Source organism: Hyperoodon ampullatus, assembly GCF_949752795.1.
Source record: "Hyperoodon ampullatus genome assembly, chromosome: 5".
Classification (NCBI taxonomy): Eukaryota; Metazoa; Chordata; class Mammalia; order Artiodactyla; family Ziphiidae; genus Hyperoodon; species Hyperoodon ampullatus.
Genome location: NC_136918.1, coordinates 63,592,363 through 63,615,209, shown reverse-complemented (window position 1 = coordinate 63,615,209; position 22,847 = coordinate 63,592,363).

Here is a 22,847-nt window from a genome sequence, read left to right as displayed (position 1 = left end):
TTCCCCTCTTGCAAGAATTATGCAGGATGCTCCAGCAACACCTACACAACACTACACGTGACAGCAATGCCTACCACGGTTGGAGGGAGGAGGGTACGCTTAGCTGCTATTGTGCTAAGAGTTGAAATTAACTGAAATTAACCAGTTTACCACCCAAGGTTTTCCCTAGATGGTACAAGCCTTCAGTAGACTACAGGGTTCCAAAATAATTATATCAGACAGCTTTTGCCAGTGACCTTTTTGTCTACATTGGGAAACCTATTCCTGGTACTTCTTACTCCTCTACCTTCTCAAAACCCTCCTTGCTTGATGTTTTAAAATAATTACAATATGAATAGCTGAGCTTTTTAAAAAATAAATTCAATGAAAAAATAATAAAATGAAATATCCACAGACTTACTCAGCTACCACAGTAAAGGGAGTGTTTTATTAATATGAATTAAAATATGATAATTATATTTATATCATCATATGCTGAAGAATATATATCAGTAGAATGATTTTTTAATTGTATTTACTTAAAAGTCACCTAACTTTTACCAACAGTGCAGGTAATTATGCATTTTTCTAATCAGTGAAAAAGAATATATATGTAATGGAGAAAATATTGAATATGAATTCCTAGCTTGAAATTTTATCTTGTCTTTTTCCCATAAAATATCATGAACTTATCACTGAACTTGGATTAATGTAGAAGAAACATTTAGACATTTGGCAGTTGCCTTTTCTGATTCAGTTATTCAGTTATATCAAGCACAATCACTTTTACTAAGTTTGCTCCTTAAATCATTTTCCTGTTGAGATGTAGAATAGTGTCATTTATCCTAATGTGCTTGGTTTTTAACCTAAGTCAGAAACAATGATAGTCTCAGCCTATATTTTCATACTGACAGATTGGCAACTTTGTAACCTGCAGAAGACATTTTAAAGGAACATTTATTTTTCATTTCATTCACTCATCATGTATTGAGTTACTAAAACACTTAAGTGCCTGTTATATATAAGGTACTGCTTGAAGCACTGTGGAGGTAGAAGAGATCAGGACATGATATCTGCCTTCAAGAAACTTCTAGACCTGTAATAAGAAGTAAAACTATCTACAAAAACAAGTTTATCAAATAAACACCTGGTTTTCTGTTAGACACCAGTAGAAGACTCAATAAAGGATAAAAAGAAAAAGCTGTTAGTTTTATATATAGGGTCAGGAAATACTTCATAGAAGAAGTGACACTAGGTGTCTTAAAAGATGAGAGAGCCTAGTAGGGAAAGGGATTTGTGGATTGAAAGTCAACCTGAGGAGATTGCATTCTAGATAAAGGGACTTAGAATGGGAAAGGCAAAGAGTCAAACAATATTATATAGTTAGAGAACTGTATGTTATTTGGAATGGCCAGAGTGTAGGTTATGAGGGGAATCATAGTAAATACTATGACTGGAGAGGTAAGCACAGCCCAGGTCATGACACAGCTTGATAATAAGCAGAACTGCTTGGGTTTTTTGTAGTGATAATTGCAAGATTTTATATATGGAAATACAATAAACATATTTGCAGTCCAGAAAGCACCCAGTCCATAGAGTACTCTGGGTACTGTGAAATTCATATATGTGAGGTTTAGAGATGTATGTCAGAGAGTCAAATTATAATATTGCACAACCCGAGTGCCTGGGGTGGCCCTTTTATGTTTCTTCCATGTTGTGATTCAGCACTTGTCTTATAGGGAACTGGTGTCCAACCCTGCTTTGGTTATGGCTTTCTGAACGATTTCTTCTACTAGAGATGTCTATTTCTAGTACAAAGAAAAGTTTTGAGACTAGCTATATATTTAACAATTTTAAGAACTTTCTTGGTTTTGCTTCATTGTAGAATGAAAGCATCTCAATGTGTTGAGTTGGCTATTTAAAACTAAAAGTTGTTTCTCTATCTTTTTAAACATATATTTGTGGTTTATTTTAAAAAACAAAGTGACATTCAACTGTCATAATATTAAAATCTTAATTTTGACAATGTTATAAATCTTAACTGAAAAAATTTGTAGTCTTAAGCCTTGCTTCTCCCCAATAATTCTCCCCTCCATAGGCAATGAGTTTAATTTTTTTTCTTATTCCATAGTATCTAAATACATATTTCTATTGATGTGTTTTATTAGCATTTCTTATTACTTGTAATGCATAGATTAAAATTATTTATTAATTCACTCCCCCGATGACTGTGGATTTAGTGCTGTACCACATTTTCCCACTATTAGTAAAATCAGTTATGAGTTTTCACAACAGATGACTGCCAATACAGGCCACTTCAAATCTAGGTAGTTTACTATAAGAACATTCTTTTTCCATATACTCTTTCTTGCATCAGCTTTCACTTGTGTAATATTCTCTCTAAATATAGATTTGATATTTTAAGATATTTAACTAGATCACCTATTCATCAGTGTCTCCAATTTTCCATAAACTCTTTCCTTCTTGCCTCCATTTTCCAGCTATAGTCTGATCTGGTGGTTCTTCTGTCATTACCTTTTTTGTCTCACCTTTTTCCCTGATAGGATACATTATTTCCTGAATTCTATATCTTGATTTGATTCATTGCTTGATTAGTTGATTGATAATCCCTTATTTCCTTGGAGAATATCTTTAAGTACACACCCAACAAAATGTATGTGGGAGGGTATTTTCATGGGTCCTCGTGTCTGATTGTGTTTTACATTTTTATTAAACCTTTATTCTACCTTAAAATTGAAGTTTTATTTAGATATCAAAAATGATTTGTTCCTTCACAGCTTTTGTAGCTTTTAGTCAGTGTGGCTCATGAAAAATCTGAATCCCACTTTTTGTTTTTGACATAATTTTCTCTGAAATACTTTAGACTCCTCTTGTTATATCTGGTACTCTGAATCATAATGCTGTGCCTTGATATACTTACTGTGTGACCTTCCAAGCTAGATGTTTCTTAGATAGTTTGTTCTGTTACTTCCTTGATAATTTCTTTTACTTTCTATTTTCTTATCTTTTCCAGAACTTTATTTAGTCAGACATTAGGCCTAGATCAATCTTATAGGCCTCTCATCTTTCCTTTTACTTTCTATTTTCTCTCATTGTTTTTACCATAATGCATACAGAAACTTAAAATATATATATATACACAGTTTAAATCATAATAATAAAATGAATATTCTTGAACTAATCTCCCAAGTTAAGAAGAAATAGAGCATTCCAAATAGTTTAGAAGCATTTGATGTTTCACTTAAGAAATATATGTACTCCAGGTTAAAGAAATTTATATCTAGTTTTAAAGACTATATATTTTTTTCTTTTCTTTTTTGAGTAAATATTCTATTGGAAAGATGTACTTTTTCTCCTTTACCATGCTTAAATGGTTAATTACTTTTCTAATATTAAAAAAAGACTATATTCATGAGACAAATCAACATGATCTCTTTTATATATTGTCCTTTGGTTTAGTAAATATTTTGTATAGGATCCTTGCTTCAATATTCATTGGTAAGATTCATTTATAAATTTTATTTCTCCTATTAAGTTTGTTTAAGTTTGAAAACAAGTTAAAGAGTGTTCTCTCTTAGCCAGTTCTCAGAGAGTATTTATGTAATACTGTGTGGTAATTGTATACTGTCCATTTAAGCTGGAACTACGTTTTCCAGAACTCCTCTTTCTGGTTCCATGTAAGAGTAGGCCATGGGAGAAATTTGTGTGGACTTTAAAGGAGAAGATTAAGTAGAAAGAGAAGATTAAGTAGCAGCCATTACTCTCTGAAGGTCAGCATAGAGTATCAGGCACCATTGCTGCTTGCACATAGTTTCCCTGATTTACTTGCTCACTTTATTGGGCTCTCTGCTCTTTCAGCTTCTGTACTTAGGCCTCCTTCAGCTTCTGTGTCTCCTGAGCCAGATGCATGTGTCTAATGGCACTAGTTTCTTCTATAGGAGATTGGAATTGGTGAGAGGGAGAGATGGATTCCATATTGTCCTTGTGTATTCCAGTTTATCTCCCTTGTTCTAGGTGATCATCTTTCTCCTCCTTCATGTCCACCTATTATTTTTCCAGTTGCCACCCAAGTAGATGTACAATGACTTCAAGACCACTACAAGATGCAAAGGTCACAGCTTTCCATGGACTTTTTTTGTACTTCAACAGATGTTATTTTTTTTTTTTTAGAGAAGGTTTAGGTTCCCAGCAAAATTGAGTAGAAGGTGCAGAGATGTTCCATATATCCCCTGCTGCCACTCGTGCATATCCTCCCCCATTTCCCATAGACGTTTTCTTCATCTTCCACAATTGTGTAAGAATTGATTTCAGAGTCTGTTCCATGAGCTTGAAGACAGTGCAGTCACTCTGAGCACCACATTAGGAAGCTTGCTCACGCTCAGTTGTTGTTGTTTTGAAGTTTGTAATAATTTTATCTTTGAATGTGTATTAGGTAAATTAAGTCTGATGGGACAATGGAGCATGAGCTAGGTGCTTGGAGCCTTGACTAACATGTGGACTTGCCTTCTTTGGAGAAGTTCTTGGCTGTTCACTTCATCACTGACCCCTGCTCAGTGATGGCCGCTGTTCTCTAGACCCTGCAGCCCCCTGGACATGAGTGTGGGAAGGGTCAAGGTCGAGTACATACACCCCAAGCATTAAGTCACAGGACTGGCCTCAGGTGCCTGTAACGGTCTGCACTCACAAGTTTTCCCTTGCCTGAACAGATACAGAGAGAGACCGGGGAAGAAAAGAAAAGAATATTTTCCTGCTTTTTGAAAAAGATGCTCTGCATTTTCCTTTTTCTCTGCGTCCTCCAAATTATGTAGATGACCATGTCTAATTCCTATAATTAATCAACTTATTTCCTGTCACTCTTACTTGTTCAGCTTCTCTGATTAAACCTTAACTAGATACATAGTGTACACAGTGGAATAAATTAATAAATTTTGGTAGAACTCACTTGTAGTAGTTTAGGCTTGTATCTTCATTGTAAAGACATTTAGTTGATTATATTTTTCATGGTTATGATATAAAGGGTTTTAATTTCTTAAGTCAGAATTAGTAAATTATATTTTTCTCAGCGTTTATTAATTTAATCTACCTTTTCAAATGTACTGGTATAAACTTGTTCTTGAAATGTTCTTAGCTGATTAATCCTTGTAGCATCTGTGGTTTTATTCCCTTTGTCTTCTCTGTGTTTTTTTTTTTTTTTTTAATACAGCAGTTGCTTATTAGTTGTCTATTTTATATATATTAGTGTATACATGTCAATCCCAATCTCCCAATTCAGCCCACCACCATCACCATTCCCCACCCCACTTCCACCTTTGGTGTCCATATGTTTGTTCTCTACATTTGTGTCTCTATTTCTGCCTTGCAAACTGGTTCATCTCTACCATTTTTCTAGATTCCACATATATGAGTTAATATATGGTATTTGTTTTTCTCTTTCTGACTTACTTTACTCTGTATGACAGTCTCCAGGTCCATCCACATCTCTACAAATGACCTAATTTTGTTCTTTTAATGGCTGAGTAATATTCCATTGAATATATGTACCACATCTTCTTTATCCATTCATCTGTTGATGGGCATTTAAGTTACTTCCATGACCTGGCTGTTTTAAATAGTGCGGCAATGAACATTGGGGTGCATGTGTCTTCCTGAATTATGGTTTTCTCCAGGTGTGTGCCCAGTAGTGGGATTGCTGGTTCATATGGTAGTTCTATTTTTAGTTTTTTAAGGAACCTCCATACTGTTCTCCATAGTGACTGTATCAATTTACATTCTCACCAACATTACAAGAAGGTTCCCTTTTCTCCACACCCTCTGCAGCATTTGTTGTATGTACATTTTCTGATGATGCCCATTCTAACCAGTGTGAGGTGCTACCTCATTGTAGTTTTGATTTACATTTCTCTAATAATTAGTGATGTTCATCAGCTTTTCATGTGCCTCTTGGCAATCTGTATATCTTCTTTGGAGAAATGTCTATTTAGGTCTTCTGCCCATTTTTGGATTGGGTTGCTTGTTTTTTCGATATTGAGCTGCATGAGCTGTTTATATATTTTGGAGATTAATCATTTGTTTGTTGATTCATTTGCAAATATTTTCTCCCATTCTGAGGGCTCTCTTTTTGTCTTGTTTAAGGTTTCCTTTGCTGTGCAAAAACTTTAAGTTTCATTAGGTCTTATTTGTTTATTTTTGTTTTCACTTCCATTTCTCTAGGAGGTGGGTCAAAAAAAATCTTGTGATTTATGTCAAAGAGTGTTCTTCCTATGTTTTCCTCTAAGAGTTTTATAGTGTCTGGTTTTACATTTATGTCTCTAATCCATATTGAGTTTATTTCTCTGTATGGTGTTAGAAGGTATTTTAATATCATTCTTTTACATGTAACTATCCAATTTTCCCAACACCACTTATTGAAGAGGCTGTCTTTTCTCCTTTGTATATCCTCGCCTCCTTTGTCATAGATTAGTTGACCATAGGTGCACGGGTTTATCTCTGGGCTTTCTATCCTGTTCCATTGATCTATATTTCTGCTTTTGTGCCAGTACCATACCGTCTTGATTATTGTAGCTTTGTAGTATAGTATGAATTCAGGTAGTCTGATTCCTCCAGCTCCGTTTTTTTCCCTCAAGATTGCTTTGGCTATTCAGGGTCATTTTTGTCTCCATACAAATTTTTCGATTTTTTGTTCTAGTTCTATGAAAAATTCCATTGGTAATTTGATAGAGATTGCATTGAATCTGTAGATTGCTTTGGGTAGTATAGTCATTTTCACTATATTGATTCTCCCAGTCCAACAACATGGTATATATCTCCATCTGTTTGTGTCATCTTTGATTTCTTTCATCAGTGTCTTACAGGTTTCTGCATACCAGTCTTTTCTCTTCTTAGATAGGTTTATTCTTAGGTATTTTTTCTTTTTGTTGCAAAGGTGAATGGGTTTGTTTTCTTAACTTCTCTTTCTGATCTTTCATTGTTAGTGTATAAGAATGCCAGAGATTTTTGTCCATTAATTTTGTAACCTGCAACTTTACCAAATTCAATGATTAGCTCCAGCTGGTTTATGGTGGCATCTTACGATTATCTATTATCTATCATATCAAGTCATCTGCAAACAGTGACAGATTTACTTCTTCTTTTCCAATTTGTATTCCTTTATTTCTGTTTTCTTCTCTGATTGCTGTGGTTGGACTTCCAAAACTATGTTGAATAATAGTGGCAGGAGTGGACATCCTTGTATTCTTCCTGATCTTAGAAGAAATGCTTTAAGTTTTTCACTATAGAGAATGATGTTTACTGTGGATTTATCATATATGGCCTTTATTATGTTGAGATAAGTTCCCTCTGTGCCTACTTTCTCGAGGGTTTTTATCATAAATTGGTGTTGACATTGGTCCAAAGCTTTTTCTGCATGTATTGAGATGATCATATGTTTTTTATTCTTCAGTTTGTTAATATGGTGTATCATGTTGATTGATTTACATACATTGAAGAATTTTTGCATCCCTGGGATAAATCCCAGTTGATCATGGTTTATGATCCCTTTAAGGTGTTGTTGGATTTTTTTTGATAGTATTGTGTTGAGGATTTTTGATTCTGTATTCATTAGTGATATTGCTCTGTAATTTCCTTTATTTTTATTTTTAATTATTTTATTTTATTTTATTTATTTATTTATTTATTTTTGCGATACGCGGGCCTCTCACTGTTGTGGCCTCTCCCATTGTGGAGCACAGGTTCCAGACACGCAGGCTCAGCAGTCATGGCTCATGGACCTAGCTGCTCTGCGGCATGTGGAATCTTCCCAGACTGGAGCACGAACCCGTGTCCCCTGCATCAGCAGGCAAACTCTCAACCACTGCTCCACCAGGGAAGCCCTGTAATTTCTTTTTTTTTTTCTGATATCTTTGTCTGTTTTTGGTATCAGGGTGGTGGTGGCCTAGTAGAATGAGTTTGGGAGTGTTCCTTACTTTGCAATTTTTTGGAAGAGTTTGAGAAGGATGGGTGTGAGCTCTTCTCTAAGTGTTTGATAGAATTCACCTGTGAAGCCATCTGATCTTGGACTTTTGTTTGTTGTAAGATTTTTAATCACAGTTTCAGTTTCATTAATTGTGATTGGTCTGTTCATATTTTCTATTTCTTCCTGGTTCAGTCTTGGAAGGTTATACCTTTCTAAGAATTTGTCTATTTCTTCCAAGTTGTGCATTTTTTTTGGCATACCATTGCTTGTAGAAATTTCTTATGATGCTTTGTATTTCTGCAGTATCTGTTGTAAATTTTTTTTTTCATTTCTAATTTTATTGATTTGTGTCCCCTCCCTCTTTTTCTTGATGAGTCTGACTAAGGGTTTACCAATTTTGTTTATCTTCTCAAACAACTAGCTTTTAGTTTCATTGATCTTTGCTACTGTTTTCTTTCTTTTTATTTCATTTATTTCTGCTCTGATCTTTATGATTTCTTTTCTTCTACAAACATTGGGTTTTATTTTTCTTCTTTCTCCATTTCCTTTAGGTGTAAGATTAGATTGTTTATTTGAGATTTTCCTTGTTTTCTGAGGTAGGATTGTACTGCTATATACTTCCCTCTTAGAACTGCTTTTGCTGCATCCCATAGGCTTTGGGTCATCGTGTTTTCATTTTCATTTGTCTCTAGATATTGTTTTGATTTCCTCTTTGATTTTTTCAGTGATCTCTTGGTTATTTAGTAACGTACTGTTTTGCCTCCATGTATTTAGGGTTTTTTTATGTATTTTTTCTCTGTAATTTATTTCTAATTTCATAGCACTGTTGTCAGAAAAGATGCTTGATATGATTTCAATTTTCTTAAATTTACTGAGGCTTGATTTGTGACCCAAGATGTAATCTATCCTGGAGAATGTTCTGGTGCACTTGAGAAGAAAGTGTCATCTGCTGTTTTTGGATTGAATGTCCTATAAATATCAGTTAAATCTATCTGGTCTGTTGTGTCATTTAAAGCTTGTGTTTCCTTATTAATTTTTTCCTGGATGATCTGTGCATTGGTGTAAGTGAGGCGTTGAAGTCTCCCACTATTGTTGTGTTACTGTCAATTTCCTCTTTTATAGCTGTTAGTATTTGCTTTATTTATTGAGGTGCTCCTATGGTGGGTGCATATGTAGTTACAATTGTTTTGTCTTCTTCTTGGATTGATCCCTTGAGCATTATGTAGTGTTCTTCCTTGTCTCTTGTAACATTCTTTATTTTAAAGACTATTTTTTCTGATATGAGTATTGCTACTCCAGCTTTCTTTTGATTTCCTTTTGCATGGAATATCTTTTTCCATCCTCTCACTTTCAGTTTGTATGTGTCCCTAGGTCTGAAGTGGGTCTCTTGTAGACAGCATATGTCTGGATCTTGTTTTTATATCCATTCGGTGAGCCTGTTTCTTTTGTTTGGAGCATTTAATCCATTCACATCTGAGCTAATTATCAATATGTATGTTCCTATTACCATTTTCTTGATTGTTTCTGGTTTGTTTTTTGTAGGTCTTTTTCTTCTCTTGTGTTTCCCACTTAGAGAAATTCCTTTAGCATTTGTTGTAGAGCTGGTTTTGTGGTGCTGAATTCTGTTAGCTTTTTCTTGTCTGTAAAGCTTTTGATTTCTCAGTCAAATCTGAATGGGATTCTTACCAGGTAGAGTAATCTTGGTTATAGGTTCTTCCCTTTCATCACTTTAGATATATCATGCCACTCCCTTCTGGCTTGTAGAATTTCTGCTGAGAAATCAGCTGTTAACCTTATGAGTTCCCTTGTATGTTATTTGCTGCTTTTTCCTTGTTGCATTTAATAATTTTTATTTGCCTTGAATTTTTATCAATTTGATTACTATGTGTCTTGGCAGGTTTCTCCTTGGATTTGTCCTGCCTGGGACTCTCTGCACTTCCTGCAGTTAGGTGGTTATTTCCTTTCCCATGTTTGGGACGTTTTCGAGTATAATCTCTTCAAATATTTTCTCAGGTCCTTTCTCTCTCTTCTCCTTCTGGGATGCATATAATGTGAATCTTGGTGCATTTAATGTTGTCCCAGAGGTCTCTTAGGCTGTCTTCATTTCTTTTCATTCTTTTTTCTTTATTCTGTCTTGCAGCAGTGAATTCTACCATTCTCACTTCCAGGTCACTTATCCATTCTTCTGCCTCAGTTATTCTGCTATTGATTCCTTCTAGTGCAGTTTTCATTTCAGTTATTGTATTGTTCATCTCTGTTTGTTCTTTAATTCTTCTAGGTCTTTGTTAAACATTTCTTGCATCTTCTCGATCTTTGCCTCCATTCTTTTTCCAAGGTCCTGGATCATCTTCATTATCATTATTCTGATTTCTTTTTCTGGATGGTTGCTTATCTCCACTTCATTTAATTGTTTTTGTGGAGTTTTATCTTGTTCCTTTGTTTGGTCCATAGTCCTCTGCTTTTTCATTTCATCTATCTTTCTGTGAATGTGGTTTTCATTCCACAGGCTGCACGATTTTAATTCTTCTTGCTTTTGCTGTCTGCCCACTGGTGGATGAGGCTCTTTAAGAGGCTTGTGCAATCTTCCCAATGAGAGGGAGTGGTGCTAGGTCTGTCTTCTCTGTTTTGCCTAAATTAATCTTGCCAGTGAGTTTTCTGCTTACTAGTCTTTTCAAAGAACCAGGTTTTATCATTGCTGACCTCTCTATTATATTTTTGTTTTCTATTTTATTAATTTCTGCTCTTGTATTATCTCTTTCCTCTACATTCTTTGAGTTTATTCTCCTTCTATTTTTCTAACTTTTTTACGTTGGAAAATTTAACTTTGCGTTTTTTTTTTTACTGTAAAAATATAAGGATTAGCTATAATTTTAAATACAAAATTTTTAAATCAAAATATTTGAGTACATTTACATAAAATAAAATTCACTAAAATCCAAAGTATAATGTTTGTGATCTTTTGATGGTTATATGTATGCATTCATATAACCATCACCCTAATCATCATAGATAGTATTTCCATCACCCCAAATAGTTCCCTTATGCTCCTTTGCAGTTAATAATTTCCCAGTCTTAGGTAACCACTGATATACTTTCTATTATTATAGAAAATTTTGACTATTCTAAAATCTCATACAAATGTAAAAATGCTGAATGCATTTTGGGGATGACAGTTGCCAAAACTCACTTAGCCATTCTAACACATACACAAACTTGGAATTACAAAGGCATTAACACTCCACAGGACAAAAAGGGAACTTGACCAGTAGGACAACAGGACAGCAGCTAATAAGTAAATACTTCCCTTTTCAATTCTTAGGGTAGACATATTCTATGTGGCTCCTCAGAAAGTCCCCAATGGAATTGAGCCCAGGTATTTACTCAGTGACCATACTGGGATTGGGTTTCCCTCTTTTTCTTTTTACTCTTCTCAGTTCCCTACTCAAATTCCTTGAAAAGCATTTTTCAAAATAAACTACTCCATGCAAACTCTTGTCTCAAGCTCTCCTCTTTGGGCAAACCATGCTAAGAAGAATTATATTAATGGAAATGCTCAGGCATAACCACACAAGACAGTGAAAGCCTTCCTCAAATTTCTTAAAACCATTATTTCATATGGATACTTCTGGGAATGTACCATAAGTGTTTTTGTTTTTGTTTTTTTTAACGTACTTTCTACATGTTGTGTATGTTGTACTAAGCACATCGTTTAGATCAAGTTTATTAATTTTGCTATTCAAATTCAAATTGTTCATATCAGTGTGTCAAAAGAGTCATATTTTATCCATCATTTTAGAAATATGTAGGAGAAATAGGTATTTTAGTTATCACAGTTATGGTGGGGGCGCTATTTTCATTTTGTCAGTGGAGGAGTTCAGGAGTGCTAAACGTTCTTGCAATGCCTAAGAAAGTGCCCCAAAATAAACAGTTGTATCAAATGCTACCTGACTGAGCCAAGATTCTTTCTTTTATGTACACAAAGTATTTTGTCAGTGTGTTTAATAATCCACTGAATTTTCAAAGTTTGCAATTACCATGAAGATTAAGGAAAGATAAAGTCAACACTGGGGAGGCAGAGTAGAGTGTCAGAAACTAATTGGATCCTTGTTGAACTCACTCTGGGCTGAATCAACTGATTCAAAATTTGTTTTCACTTGTACACCTGGTTATGTGTGCTAATACATTTCCTTTTTGGTTAAACCCATTTGAGTTGGGTTTCCAAATATATGCAGCCAAAAGCAACCTAAAATAACTACACAAGAATTTTTATTATGATTATCTATAGTATGTTATTTTGTTTAGCATTAATGATCACCTCCATTTTATAATCCATAAGTAAAATGCAAAAAACAACTTAATATATTTACATTTATTTTAAATCTAGGCTCTTTAGTAAACTTTCTAAACAAAGTGAAATTTTATTTTCTAGTTATATAATTATATAACCACAGATAATCACCATTTTCAAACACTATTGTTGGAATGAGTATTGAATTTACCAAATGCTTAATCAGCATTGAGATGATGACATTGTTATGTTTAAGAGGTTCTTTTGTATTTTTCTAATTTTAAAACCATTCATGAATTCTGTGACTAAGTCTCATGTGGTCAGATTGATGACTATTTAAAGAATTGTATAATTCATTTGATAGCTTTCTATTTGCTCTTTTTTAAATCTGTTTTAATCAGTCATAAATAAGTTTCTTTTTTATATTGTATTTGTAATATTTGGTAATGGATTGAGTTTGTTTCCATGCATTCTACACCATGAAAAGTTTAAGTAGCCTCTGAATTGTCAAAATTACTAGCAGAATTGTATATTTTTATAATTTAAAAGTATCCTTTATATATCTCATCATCCTATGTCTATTTCTTAATTATATTTAATCTTCTCATTTTTTCCTAATTATAATTGCCAAACTTTTGCATATATTGTCTTACTTTATTTTAAAGACTGTCATCTCAAATATACTTACTAGTCCTGTTTTTTAATGTTTTTTCTTACTCTTGTAACTTCTACCATTATTTTATTATTTATACACAAAATGTAGTTCATACTACATGTACTATTTTGTTTAACATCATTCATAATCAGTATATATTTTTATGAATGTACAATAACTTGTTATTTCCTTATTTTGAATTATTTATGATATTTCTAAATTTCCACTTGCTACTATTATATATAACTGTGATAAATATCATTAGAAATTCTTGTGAATTTCTCTGATTACTTCCTGAGGATAAATTCCTGTACAAAAAGTCACTAGGCTAAATACTTCCTCTCTCGCTCTCTTTCTTTGTTATGAAGCAAATTAATTGGCTCTTAAGAAGTTTGTACAATATCTATTGGTATACATTTATGAGTTTGCTTTTGAAACATATGGAAATAAATTTAGGTAATGTTTGACCTTTTTCCAACCATCACTCATTAAAATTATAAATGGAAGTAGATGATCTTATATTCCTTTTTTCAGTTGAGAAAATTGATTGAAAAACATCTCAAAGGTATTTAGTTTTAGAATTCTCTTAATGAGGAGGAAAAGAATAGATATGAAAATAGTAAATTTCCATAGATTTTGGTGTTATACACAGAAGAAATAATTTAAGTTATTTAGCAGTAAGTTATAAACTCTGAACTCTAACTTTTCTATAGTGTCATACTTTATTATATAAATAGAGGAAGGGAAACATCTAGAAGTTAAACATACTTTAACTTTATTATATAAATAGAGGAAGAGAAAGCATTGTTAATGCTTTCACTGAGATAAGAAAAGGAATATCAATAGGGGGAAGCACAATGAGGCTATTCTCTATACATTTAATAACCTCTCTCCTTCTAACTTTCAGCTTTCTTTCTTGTCAAATTCTCTGTACTCTTCAAGGACACTCTAACTAGTAGCAAAGCACACTTCAACAACATTTAGAATAACAAAACAACTCTTCTGGCTTCCAGTTTTATATATTAAAATGGTTGCTTAGAATAAAGGAATATGATTTTATATTATAAGCTCACCAATTGTTTATACTTTTTTGTGGTCTGAAGAAAGATGGGAAGATATGAGCCATTGGCTTTGGGATTAGAAATAGCTGTATTCAAATGTGTCTGCTACTTATTAATTTAGTGACATTGGGGAAGCTAATTAATATTTCTAAGTCTCAGAAATATTTAACAGTAGGATGAAAATTTATATAAGTTCATTTACAAACTATTTTTATTACTTATACTAATGTTTTCACTGTTCAATTGAGGTGTGTGTGTGGTGTGCATGCATGTGTCCAAACAATTTCATAGGTTCAAGAAGCATAAGCATATACAACAGTCTTTTTTTTCTGAAGGAGAAAATTATTGAAGGGAGACTTGGATTCAGATTTCAGATTTACTATCCATTAGCTATATAACCTTGGATAAGTTACTTAATTATTTTTTGTTTTATGCATCATCCATATTCTTTCCTATACTGGCCACTTGAAGAAATTGCTTAGGTAAAGTGAGTTTTATTCCTGGAACAGATTCTTTATCTCTTCCAGACCTTTTGTTATTCCCCCAGCTAACCATCTCATTATGCATACTGCTAAGGTCAGACAAAGGATGTCAAACAGCAAAAACCTCCTTTGTCTTTTAGTGTCATTACTATGCATGCCGTATATTCTGTATACTAAACTACCACTTATTTAAATTTCTTTCTTCTGTCTGTCAATACTGGTATAATAACAATATGAAAAAAAATTTAAATGTGTATCAGTCTGCTTAGAACGTGTCAAACTATTACTGCAAAACACTGGGTGAACCAATCCCCAAGAGCCATCTGTATTGAATCAAGAACTCTCTGGAGCTATGAATATTTTGTTTTGTTTCAGTAATTCTTGTCTGTCTTTTCCTTTTGTCTTCATAATTTTTACTTGGGAAAAATTTACATTGAATTCAAAATCAGGCTTATTCTGTTCTTCCCAACACAATAGTGGAAATGAAACAAAATGTATAGCCAGCATATTGTTGATATACAGTTACTGCAATGCTGGTGAATGTGGCATTTACATGCCTGACAGATGTTTACCTTTGTGATTATTTAGAATTATATTTTCCATTGCCTTTCTATATCATCTATTAACAGGAAGCCGAGAGCTGAAAATTTAACTCTGAGTAAACTTTTCACTAACAAAAATTTATAAGAAACAAGTAATGTCATTTTTTATTTCTATTATTATCAATTGTGTCTAATTCTGAAAATAAAGGTCAACCAGAGGCTGATCACCTGACTCTCCATCACCTTCTAAAGATGAGTCCTTCACAACCCTTCTTCACCAGCAACTGCCCCCTATAAAATCTTTTCTTCTTCCTGAGTAAATTGTATTTTATATACAAACTATATTATTTATTTCCAAACTGTTGTTTATTACTTAGGTAAATATGTTTTCACTGTTTAACTGATATATTTTTCTAATTGAAAAATTATTTGTGTCTGTTGCATTGAGATGGAATGCCTCATATTTTTTCCCATTAAAATTCATTGAGATATATACAAACACACACGTGCATATACACACATATACATATATTTATATATATATGTATACACATATATAGAGACATATGTGTATGTGTGTATAAGCAAATTTTTCAGGTACCAATAAAAATTGTTAACTAAAAAACATATATAACTTTATTCCTGAGAGATTCAAAAGCCAGTATAAATTTTACTGTCTATAAACATAACTTCCTTATTGAATATCATAAATGAACCTTTGGATTAAATATCAATCATTATTAAATTCCATAAATATTGATAGCATATTGCATACATAATGTTACAAAGTATACACTTAAAAGGCATTTGTATATTTGTTGTTATAAATTTCAAATATTATTTGCCATATAAATGATATATGAATCTTAACATTCTGTTTTAAAAATCCAGAATTTAGGGCTTCCCTGGTGGCACAGTTGTTGAGAGTCCGCCTGCCGATGCAGGGGGCGTGGGTTCGTGCCTCACTCCGGGAGGATCCCACATGCCACAGAGCAGCTGGGCCCGTGAGCCATGGCCACTGAGCCTGCACGTCCATAGCCTGTGCTCCGCAACGGGAGAGGCCACAACAGTGAGAGGCCTGCGTACCGCAAAAAAAAAAAAAAAAGAAAAAAAAATCCAGAATTTAGAAGTACCAAATTTTGATAGTAAATATGTCTAATTTAAATTAAATATGTGACACAAAAGACTGTGAATACAGAATCTAGTCTTTCTTCTTAGAAATTAGGATTTATTTTTTATTTTTGTCTAACAATTTAACTTCTTTATGCTCATAATTCAAAATTATCCATTTTATTATCTATTTTAGAGTAAATTCTTCCTACATCTCACTGTTTACAATAATGGTTCTTTCAAAAAAATATTCCTTAGAATATATATATATATATATATATATATATATATATATATGTAAAATCCCTTAGTGGCAATAGTGAAGGTATGATGACTTCATCAGCACTTGTGACTTTGTCCTTGTAAACATGGATAAGTCATAATTTGGAAGGTGACCTTCTATATCTCTTTATCCATCCATCTAATATCTGCTTGTCTGTCCATCTATCCATCTTATCCATCCGTCCATCCTTATCTACCTATATATTTATCTACCTACCATCTGTCTGTATTAGACTTATTCATTTCTTTAAGAAAAAATATATACTTTAAGCCTATATAAATGTAATAAAATGCATTTGACCTTGCTTGAAGAAAAGCTCCATCGATCCTCCTGGATGGTGTTATTATGGCGTAAGTTACTTAATTGCAACAACTTAATCCGTTGAATAAAATCAGGCATATTTCTTTTGACTAAGTACTGACTGCATCAACATTTCAGAGAGAGGCCACAATTGTTAAAATATAACCCTTGGAATAACCAATTTACCAGAATCAGAGAAGAATAAAAAGAAATATTTAGTGATTTTGTTAACATAAGAAAGGACCATACATTTTTTTAAACTAATTAATTAATTTATTTATTTTTGGCTGTGTTGGGTCTTTGTAGCTACATGCGGGCTTTCTCTAGTTGCAGTAAGTGGGGGCTACTCTTCAATGTGGTGTGTGTGCTTCTCATTGCGGTGGCTTCTCTTGTTGTGGAGCACAGGTTCTAGGTGCATGGGCTTCAGTAGTTGTGGCTCGCAGGCTCAGTAGTAGTGGTGCATGGGCTTATTTGCTTCACGGCATGTGGAATCTTCCCAGACCAGGGCTTGAACCCGTGTCCCCTGCATTGGCAGGCAGATTATTAACCACTGAACCACCAGGGAAGTCCGGGAATGGCTTTCTTCACATATGAGAAACGATTTATGCCTTAGCCATTTTGTGATCTAAGCCTGGCCACAATGCTTGCCTTTGTAGGGGTCTCAGGAATTAAAGATCTTAGGGGAATAAAAGAATGCAGAAACATAGCCTGCTATCAGGCAAGAGAAGAAATAATAGCAGATAATATATCATTTGTAATGACTTCCAGTTATGTTTCAATAGTAAAGATTAGCCTGAAGCATTCAACAACCAGATCAGCTGGAACCTAAGGGATGTTGATGATGACCTTTCTGACCCTCCTGACTTCAGTCAACTAAAGTTTGGACGCCACTGAAAGCCCAAGCCCCTTCAGGAATAGGCATGTACTTTTAGCTTAAAATATCCCCTTGGACTTCCCTGGTGGTCCAGTAGTTAAGACTCTGAGCTTCCACTGCAGGGAGCATGGTTCCATCCCTCATTGGGGGAAATAAGAACCCGCATGCCTTGAGGCCCCCTCCAAACAATAACTTTGCCAATTTTGCTGTTGGGGAGACACTGCATTGGGAAATATCCCCAGTGTCCTCCTTAACTTGCTGCAAGTAATAAGTCCTTCCTGGGAATTCCCTGGTGGTCCAGTGGTCAGGATTCCAAGTTTTCAACTGCTGGGGAACAAGAGTTGCATCTCTGGTCAGGGAACTAAGATCTGGCAAGCCACATGACGGGGCCAAAAGTAAATAAATTAAAAAACCCTTTCTTCTTTTGTGCTTTGGCTTGGTTGCTCTGTTGGCTCCACACCCACTGGAGGACAATAACACTGTCTCTAACAGTTTTGATTTATTTTGTTTTTTGGTTGTGTTGGGTCTTCATTGCTGCACATGACCTTCTCATTACCGTGGCTTTTCTTGTTGCAGGGCATGGGCTCTAGGCATGTGGGCTTCAGTAGTCGTGGCATACAGTCTCAGGAGTTGTGGCTTGTGGGCTCAGGAGCACAGGCTTAGTAGTTGTGGTGCATGGGTTGTTGTTCCAGTACATGTGGAATCTTCCCGGACCAGGGTTTGAACCTGTGTCCCTGGCATTGTCAGGTGGGTTCTTTTTTTTTTTTTTTTTTTTTTGCGGTACGTGGGCCTCCCACTGTTGTGGCCTCTCCCGTTGTGGAACACAAGCTCTGGACGCGCAGGCTCAGCGGCCATGGCTCACGGGCCTAGCCGCTCCGTGGCATGTGGGATCCTCCCAGACTGGGGCACGAACCCGTATCCCCTGCATCGGCAGGAGGACTCTCAACCACTGCGCCACCAGGGAGGCCCCCGGCAGGTGGATTCTTAACCACTGCTCCACCAGGGAAGTCCCTCTAACAGTTTTAAGGTAAAAGATTACATCATGTGGGACACGTCTGTCAAAAATCAATTTTTTTTGTTTTGATTTTGCCTTGCCGCGCGGCTTGTGGGCTCTTTGTTCCCAAACCAGGGATCAAACCCTGACCCTTGGCAGTGAAAGTGCAGAGTCTTAACCACTAGACCACCAGGGCAGTCCTAGAAACTGAGGTGTTTTCTTCAGGGACCATAGATTTTTTAATCATGGGAAGTATCCACTGAGACTAATTACAAAGTTAAAACTGTTACCAATTTAATGGCTTTGGCATTAGGAAAAACTGACTCTTGTTCTGATAGTGATAATAATAGTGATAAATCAAAATAATATGAATCCTAATATTAAGTATTGTTACTACTACCATAGCTAACATTTGCTAAACAGTTAAAACTGGCAAGACATTGTACTAAGTATTGAATATTTCCCCTTAATAACTTTATTTGATTTCACATTCCCAATGTGAAAAATACTATTATTGCCTATCATTTTACAGATGAGGAAATAAACTTAAAGGAATTTAAAGAAGTCTATCAATAGTTTCTCAGCTCATAAACTAAGTATCTTGGATTTAAAACCAGGTTGTTTGACTATAGAATCTACCTTCTTAAACACAATGCCCCATCATTCTGAAAATAATCATCTTCTCAGAATCTCCATTTCTTTATCAGATTAACAATATCAGATTAACAGAAATATCAGATTAACAATATCCAATTCTTATGCAAAATTTCTAATTTTCTTAAGTATTATAAAGAAGGGAACATTTAAGGAGAAAAATTTTACTTGGTTCTTTTTATTCTCTGTGATAACACAGTACGTAGCCTAAATATTTGTATCCACACTACCCTTTGCTTTTCCTTGATTAATGTTTGTAGAGTTAGGGAATCACTTTATAAATGTGTAAAGAACACATAGTCTCTACTGCACAAAGTAGCTTTTTTATCTTTTATTCCCATTTTCTAATTTATTGTTTTTTGTAGTGTTTTCTTAAGCTCAGTTATTTATTTTGAGGCTTTTTTTGTAATAAGTTTTGTAGTCTATTATTTATTATGTTAGCAACTACCATGAAATCATATTCATATTTTTAAAAAGAGCATTCCATTATTGATCACTATTCATAAATTTCCTAATCGCTTTTAGCATATATAGCAAATCATCTTCTTTGTCTCAAATTGGTTAATTATGTATAATAGAATCTCCTTTTACTGTGGTTCAGCCCATCCATGATCAGTTTTTTGATGTCAAGAACACTCAAGTGGTAACTGAAAGATCTAATATGTTTTAACAAAAGTTCATTTAATTCAGCTGAAATTATGAAAAAAAGCATCAAAATTCCACATAATTCTTGATATACTCAGGTTGGTCTTAGCATTGTAACCCTGATATTGTACCAAAAAATGTAGATATCTTACTAATGGCGTTGTCATTATGTTTAATTTGAAAAAAAGGAAGGTAATCACTATATAAAAGTTTTTAAAGAGAAGCTTTTGTTTTTTTTAATTTCTCCTTTCCTCTTGGCCGATTTAATGGCCCCTATCACTGTGTGACTTATAAAGTCAATTACTAGGTAAGGAATTAAAATCTGAGAGATAAGTTTTACAAGGTACATTGAAATATTCTACATGCTGGTTTAAGACATGAACCTCTAGAGTAACATTTCAGTGTGTGATTAATAGAAACTACACTTAACTATACTATACATATGGAACTTGTCTTATTCCTTGTGCAGTATGGTAAATCTCTTCTTTGTTGTGTCTGTGGTAAACAAGTAATAAACTTGTTTACCACAAGTTTACTTGGGTACAAGTTGTTGTTTCTGTGGTACAAATAGTAAACATTTTTATTTCTTAAGAATATATAAAGTGAACTGGAGCTTTGATCTCCTAACAGCAAAATAGTTAAATTGGACTAAACCAAAATGTGGAAAAGCTTTAGTCAAGATAACATAATTCAAGGCTGGGATTTACTTTCCCTGATCACAATTAAATAATACAAGTTTTATGGGAAATAAAAAATGTTTCAGTATACTTTTGTGTCTTTGGATTCTTTTCATTATTATTTTAAACAACTATAGTAGAATACACATCTGAGAAATAAAATGTGTTCTAGTTTTATTATTTCCTCTTTATTAATTGTAGACACATTATTTAAAATATTGCATATAAACATTCAATGGCTATAGTGTTTATTAGTGCATTTCATTTTTCTCATAATATATTCTTATTAAATTATCACCAAAGGTTAAATATAAGTTAATATAGTTATCCTGAAATACCATTATCATGACATACCATTATCTTTTCTAAACTCACTTGACATAACTTGTCATTATGTTTAAATGTGCTCAAAATGCTTATTTTTTATAATTTATAAAAAAAATTAGCACTATAGGTTAAAATATGATTGAATGCAGACTGCACATGACCAAATCAGTTACAATGATTGTAATAACTTTACTTGGGAAAAATTTTTTTACTAGAAATTAGTTAATTCATTGTGAACATGATTATTTCATTTACAAAATAAATCCTATTGGCCAAAATAATTAAAAGTATCCAATAAGTGACAAAAATTATCAAAGAAAAACTGAAAAATACATCTTTAGTTTATAATACACCATATATTTTATATTTGTTCCATGCCTACTGTTAAAAGACTTTTAAGGTGACAATTTTAAAACATACATATGCAAGATAGTTTTGTCAATTATTTTAAAAGGAAGAAACAATATAACAAATAGCTTAGGTATATTGTTTAAACCTTTAATATACTAGAATAATTTGAGAACAGATGAGATAATGTATTCAAATTTCTCCCTGTAGGTTAAGTTATAATAAATATAGATAATTAAATTCATAGAGAATTCCCAAGCCTCTTTTTTAAGAAATAAAATTTTCAGATCTGTATTTCTCACTGCCCATTTTTACTGCTTATTTTCTGTCACTGGGAACTCAGTGACCAAAAGAACAGAATTGAAAAGGCTTACAGACTGCACTTAAAAAGATCACTCAACAGACTGATGAGTACCTGAAGTATATATGTTAAATTCATAATCAGACGTCAAGAGAAAGAGGGAAAATGTTCATATATGTATTCAGCATGAAAGGACTGCCTTCTACAGTGGCCTATCCATGTAAGGGACCTGGCAAGTGTGGGCACAGATGGTTAGAGCACAGCTGGAAGAATTGCACACATTTGGATATCAATGACACCAATGCTGAACAACTTATAGTCACAAATTTTTTAAAAAAGAAAAAAGAAAAAAATCCCTTAGGCTACTTCAGCAACTTTAGCAGTTTCTGGAAACCTTACTTTTGGAGAAACTGACTTTTGCTGGGAACCAAAAGAGACATCTATCAAGAGTATGACAAGGCAGCTCACAGACTGGGAGAAAACTTTTGCAAAACACATATCTGCTAATGGACTGTTATCTGAAATATACAAAGAAGTCTTAAAAATTAAACAATAAGAAAATGAACAACCAAATTTTTTAACAGGGCAAAAGACCTAAACAGACACCTCACTAAAGAAGATAAACATATGGCAGATAAGCATATGAAAAGATGGTCCACATCATGTGCCATCAGGGAAATGCAAGTTAAAATGAGATATCACTACACACCTATTAGAATGTCCAAAACCTGGGACACTGACAACACCAATTGCTGGTGAGGATGTGAGCAACAGAAATTCTCATTCATTGCTTGTGAGAATGCAAAATAGTACAGCCATTTTGGAAGAGAGTTTAACAGTTTCTTTTTTTTTTATATAAATTTATTTATTTTTGGCTGTGTTGGGTCTTTGTTGCTGCGTGCAGGCTTTTTCTCTAGTTGTGGCGAGCAGTGGCTACTCTTTGTTGCAGTGTGTGAGCTTCACATTGCAGTGGCTTCTCTTGTTACGCATGGGCTCTAGGCATGTGGGCTTCAGTAAGTGTGGAGCATGGGCTTAGTTACTCCGTGGCGTGTGGGATATTCCTGGACCAGGGCTCGAATCCATGCCCCCTGCATTTGCAGGTGTATTCTTAACCACTGCGCCACCAGGGAAGCCCCTGAAGTTTCTTATGAAATAAACATACACCTACCAAATGATCCAGCAATCATGTTCCTTGGTATTTACCAAGGAGTTGAATGAGTTGAAAACTTATGTTCACACAGAAACCTGTACACAGATGTTTATCGTGGCATGATTCATAATTTCCAAAACATGGAAGCAACCAAGATGTACTTCAGTAGATGAATGGACAAAATAGTTCATTGTCTACTTGTACC